This window comes from Bubalus bubalis, chromosome 18 (assembly GCF_019923935.1).
Source record: "Bubalus bubalis isolate 160015118507 breed Murrah chromosome 18, NDDB_SH_1, whole genome shotgun sequence".
NCBI classification, from domain to species: domain Eukaryota; kingdom Metazoa; phylum Chordata; class Mammalia; order Artiodactyla; family Bovidae; genus Bubalus; species Bubalus bubalis.
In genome coordinates this window covers 47,147,815-47,154,163 of record NC_059174.1, presented here as the reverse complement: position 1 = coordinate 47,154,163, position 6,349 = coordinate 47,147,815, and positions in this window count along the sequence as shown.

The following is a 6,349-nucleotide window of genomic DNA, read 5'->3' as shown; positions in this document are numbered from 1 at the left end:
GGGGAATGAGGATATATGCTCAATTCTGGCTAGAGAACTGAAATGAGCAGTCATCTTACAAGAAAGGTCCTGTACCAATTAAGGCTTTAATGTTAGAAGAAATGGTAGAAGTGACTCAGAGTGTGTGTGTTGAATATTTTTTTGCTGCTTTCTTTCAGTAATATCCTGTGAAAGACATAAACTTAGTGTAGAATTAGCTAGAGAGAGCCTGCTAGCAGAGATTGAAAGCAATATTGCTTTATTAAGAGATGCTGTCTCAGGGCTGCAGGTGCTCAATCCAGTTTAATGGTACCTTCTTAATTTTGGAACTTGTGGGATTCAAAATAACAAAATTGATTCTCTACTCCTAACTGAAGCCACTTTAGAGTGGTCTTCAATAGCAGTCTGAACAAAAAAATGAGACCATTACCCCATCCATGGAAAGACACTGGGTCTCCTTCAAAGACTTTAAAGTATTTTCCCCACCCAAGCCTGTCACTTTAAAACTACTCATATTTACTACATTCCAGCTACTGTCTTAGGTGTTAGGATATATTAATGAGAATTCTAGCAGAAGGAGATGGAATAATAAATTGTAGAGTATGTTAGAACATAAATGGTATTGGGGGGGGGTCTTTCAAAAGGAGTTGGGAGGAATATGATAATATTTGTTGCTATATGAAATAGAATGACCAGAGTAGACCATGGAGAAGGAAAGATCTGAATCAAGATTTGAAGGTGTGAGGGAGTAACTCTGGTTATCTAAGGAAAGAGCATACTAGACAGAAAAAGTCAGAGCAAAGGCCTCACAGTGGAACTCTGCTGGTGTATTTGAGGAATATGGGGGAAGCTATAGTAGAGGTCTGTGTAAAGGGGTGATTGATAGAGGAGGTCAGGTAACAGGGCCGTATCTTGTAAGTCATCGTAAGCATTTTGGATTTTATTCTGAGGGAAATGGACAGTCCTTGGAGAGTTTTGAATGGAGGACATAATTTGTCATGTTGCTTTTGTGTTTAAAAAAAAAAAAAAACAAAACTTGGTACAAGACTATGGTATTAATTCAGATAAATGATGGTGGCTCAGACCAGGGTGATAACAATGGTGAGAAGTGATTGGATTATAGATACATGTTAAATATGATGGAGCAGGCAAAATCTGTGTAGGGAAAGGATGTCAGTTGTGAGAGGAAGAGAAAAACCCAAGGTGACATTACCTCAAAGGTTTTGGTTCCAAGCAACTGGCAAGATATGTTCCCATCTGTTGAGATGCAGAAAGCTACAGTTCCATCAGTTTTATTGAGTAACCACTTGGATATTCTAGCTTGTACTAGTCTAGAGGTTATATTAATTTAGTAGTCATTGCCTATGTATATTTAAATTAAGGAGGCAGGCTAAGATTATTAAGGACCTACATGTAAATGGAAGAATAGCAAAGACTGATCCACAGTGTGTTCCAACATTAAAGAGTTCATGGGTAAAAGCACAGACCAATAAAAGATGCTAAGGAAGACCAGTGAGATGGAAGGAAAACCGAGACTGACATTACAGAAGCCAAATGAAAGTGAGTCAAAGAAAGGATAATCAAACATACAGTTAACTTTGGCAAGTTACATAATTGTGTAAGGCTTGAGAATTGACTATTGGATTTAGATGTTACTGTTGACCTTGAAAAGAGCAGGGTTATTTCTGATGTCTCTGTTTTGGAGTGAAATGAAAGCCTGATAAGAGAATAGAAATTGGAGACAGTATAGAGATAACTGTTTGGAGGTGTTGTTCTGCAAAAGAAAACAAATAATAATTAGTTAATAATTAGTGTAGCAGTAGGAATGGGAGTGTTTTGTTTTCAGGATGGGAAAGTAATAGCAATTTTGTATGCTGATTGGAATAATCCAGTAAGGGACAAGGATGGATGATTTAAGACAAAGAAGAAAGACTTACTGGAGCAAAGACCTTGTGTAGGTGAGAGGGAATAAAATTAGAGGATGGGAGGATTAATTTAGGTGATACCATGGGAGACTTATTCCTGGCAATAAAATGGCAGAATATAGAGTGCAGATACTGCGAAGTGAGTAATGATGTAGAAGGCTTCAGAAGTGTTCTTCTGCTCCCTTCAGTGCATTCATGAAGTTGTAAGCAAGGTTAGCTGGAAGTATGAGAGATAAGTTTGAGATTTAAAAGAAGAGAGATATGAAATAGTCACTAAAATGAGATACTTAATGTACTGTATAATTAGGTATATTAAAAGACAAACGGGCTAGTAAAAAGAATCATAAAGCTTAAAACTATGTTAACACAAGACCTTTGGAATTGCCATTCAGTTCAGTTCAGTCGCTCAGTCGTGTCCGACTCTTTTTGACCCCATGAATCGCAGTACGCCAGGCCTCCCTGTCCATCACAAACTCCCGGAGTTCATGTCCATCGAGTCGGTGATGCCATCCAGCCATCTCATCCTCTGTCGTCCCCTTTTCCTCCTGCCCCCAATCCCTCCCAGCATCAGAGTCTTTTCCAATGAGTCAACTCTTCGCATGAGGTGGTAATTGCCATTAAACAGTAGTTTGAAAATAGTTTGAAAGGTTCCTGTTTTTGAGGAAATTGTTCTGCTAATTAAACCCAGTTGTAGCCTGCCACAGTCTGACTCAAACCCCTCAAACAGTCCTCATACTATGATACAAACCCATCAGGAAATTATCCATTTATGTAAATTCTCCATAGGAAACTATGTAAGAAAAAAAATTTACATCTATACCTCATGTGGTCTTTGTTCATTTGCTTTTCAAAATAAATAAACTATTACATATTTTTTTTTAATGTGCTTTGCTTTTTCACTTATTTTGGCAGTTCAAATTTTCTGTTGCTGCATTAACAACTGCCCCAAACTTGGCTTAAAAAACAACAATCATTTGTTTAACTCACACATCTACAAAAATTTGTCAAGACTTGGCAGTGATATCTCAAGTGGAATAACTTGAAAGCTGGGAGTCATCTGATGGCTAAAGGCTAGAATCACCAAAAGACTCACTCACGTGCCTGGCATTTGATTCTGGTTGTCCACTGAACCGCAGAATAGTTGGCCACAGTACCTTCATGTGATGTCTCTATGTGGCCGCCTAACCTGTGACTTGAGTTCCAAGAGTGTATCCCAAAGAAGGTGGAAGTGCATACAATTATTATTATCTAGCCTCAGAAATCACATAACATCATTGTATCATACTCCTTTGGTTGAGGCAGTTTTAACTCAATGAAGTATCATAAAGTAAAAAGAGCTTGTAGGATAAGATATATTGTGCTATATTTGGAAAATACAGTATGCCACAAAGATGCTTCCATACGTAACTTTGGAAGTCACATAATCTCACTTCTGCCATTCTCCATTGCTTTAAGCAGTTTTTTTTTTTTTTTTAATTTCTTAAAAAAAAATGGCTGCACCAGGTCTTAGTTGTGGCACAGGAGATCTTTAGTTGCGGTATGTGGGATCTAGTTCCCTGACCAGGGATCAAACCCAGGCCCCCTGCACTGGGAGCTTGGAGTCTTACCCAATGAACCACTAAGGGAAGTCCCTCAAAAAAATTTCTGAAGCACTCATTTTTATTATTTAAATATAATTGATATAATTTTATTAAATTTCAGGTATATTACATAATGATTTTGTATTTGCTAAATGATCACCATGATAAATCTAGTAACATCTGTCCCCATACAATGTTACTACAGTATTATTGACAGTATTCCTTATGATGTGTATTGTATTCCCATGGCTTATTTATTTTATAACTGGCGATTTGTATCTCTTTATCCCCTTCACCTATTCCCTGCCCCAAAATACCCATTCTTCCCTTTGGCAGCCACCCATTTGTTTTCTATGAGTGTTTTCATTTTGTTTGTTTTTTAGACTCTACATATAAGTGAAATCATATAGTATTTGCCTTTATTTTACTTAGCATAATACCCTCTAGATGCATACGTTATTAAAATGCAAAATTTCATTTTTATGAAATGAGTAATTCCATTGAGTATATATACTGAGTTGAATATATATATATACACACACACACACACACACACACACATACATACACACACATACATACCACATATTCTTTATCCATTCACCTATTACTAGACACTTAGGTTGCTTCCACATCTTGGCTTGTAAATAATGCTGCAGTGAACATTGGGGAGCATATATTTTTTTTTAATTAGTGGTTTTTTCTATGGGTAAATACCCAGAAGTGAAATTTCTGGGTCATATGGCAGTTCTATTTTTAATTTTTGGAGGACCTCCCATAATATTTTCCATAGTAGCTTCATCAGTTTACAATCCCATCAACAATGTGCAAGTGTCCCCTTTCCTCCACATTTTTGCTGAAACTTGCCATTTGCTACCTTTTTGATGACAGCTATTCTGGCAGGTGTGAGGTGGTATCTCCTTGCAGTATTAATTTGCATTTCCCTTATTAGTGATGTTGAGCATCTTTTCATATGTTTGCTGGCCATCTGTATGTCTTCTTTGGAAAAATGTCTCTTTGGGTCCTCTGTCCATTTTTTAATTAGGTTGATTTTTTTTTTTTTTTTGATGTTGAGTTGTATGGGTTCCCTGTATATTTTGGATTTTTACCCCTTATTGGAGATATCATTTGCAAATATTTTCTTGCATCAGTAGTCTGCCTTTTTGTTGATAGTTTTTACTTTCACTGTGCAAAAGCTTTTGAGTTGAATGTAGTAGCATTTGTTTTATTTTGCCCTTTGTTTCCCTTGCATGAGGAGACAGATCAGAAAAAGTATTGCTAAGACCAGTGTGAGAGATTGTACCAGGCAGATACATCTTAATGGGATGGTGTCATGTTTTAAGAAAGCATATAAGATGGGATATATTTTAGTAGCATTCTTGGAAAATATATTTTGTCCAGGAGATTCAGATATGAAGAGTTTCTTTGTGTTTATGGTGGTATATTATTATTATAGCTGTATATTATTATTTTGTTGGTGCACTTTGGCAGAATTCCAAAATTCTCATTTTCTTCCTGGGAACCTGGCTACCAAGCCCTGTACCAAATTTTCCATTCTCCCCTACCAGTTATGGTCCTGTGACTAAGTGAAATGTCATCAGAAGTGATACACAGTTCCCCTCTCATTTGCTCAGAGAGTAATTTCCATGGGTATAGAAATAAATCCAAATGCATCATTAATTCCAGTTAAGATAAATATTTAATGTGGCTCTTAAAGGATACATTTTACTTCTGGTTCTGGACCAAGATGGAGTATAAAGAATTGTTAAACTATGGTAGAAAAGTAACTATAAGATATAAAAACACTGTTGTTTTAGTTGCTAAGTTGTGTCCAACTCTTTTGCAACCCCATGGACTGTAGCCCACCAGGCTTCTCTGTCCATGAGATTTCCCAGGCAAGAATACTAGAGTTGGTTGCCATTTCCTTCTCCAGGGTATCTTCCCGACCCAGGAATTGAACCCACGTCTCTAGCATCTCTTGTATTACCAAGCAGATTCTTTACCACTGAGGCAAGGGAAGCCCAAAAGAACTCTGAAGAATACCTAGAGGCTGAGGGAGAATATCAAAGGAAAGATAAATTTTGAAGGCAAGTCCCATCTTTTAACTCTGGGGCTCAGTTCAAATTTCACAGAAGGTGTGGTTTCAGCCCCACTGGATGGTGGAGAATTTTGGTGGGTTTCCAGGGCCAGAGCTGATCTATAGTCACTGAGCAAGCAGGAGACAAACCTTTGGGACCCAATTGAATTGCAGCTGGTAGAGTTGAGGTGTGGGTACACGGTTTAGAAAAGAGTGTCTGCATTGAAAGGGACATGGAAAATTGCCAGGGCATAAATGACTGACAGCTCATGTGTGGGCACCTAAAGCTGCTGTAGCCCAAGGACTACAGTTCACATTATGTACATCAGGAAGGAAGTTTGTTGGCTTTGTTTGGGCTGTAGAGTTGCCAATCAGAATGGAATGAAACTATTAGAAATAACAGTAGCGGTAGGAAAGAGGGAAATCCTCAAAAAAATGTGGAAATTGAACGTACTCTTAACCAATATATCAGATAAGAAATCACAAGGGAAATTAGAAAATATCTTGAGACAAATTGAAATAAAAACACAAGACACAAAGATATGGGATGCATCCAAATCAGAGGGGAATTTATAGCTATAACATTTACATTAAAAAAAGAGCTCAAACCAATAACCTGACTTTACAACATATGAAACTAAAAAAAGAACAAGCTAAACCCAAAGCTATCAGAATAGAAATACTAAAGATTAGAGCAGATATAAACCGACAAATAGATTCATGGGATTAGATTTGATAAGACAGAGTGCCTGAAGAACTATGGACAGAGGTTCATGACATTGTACAGG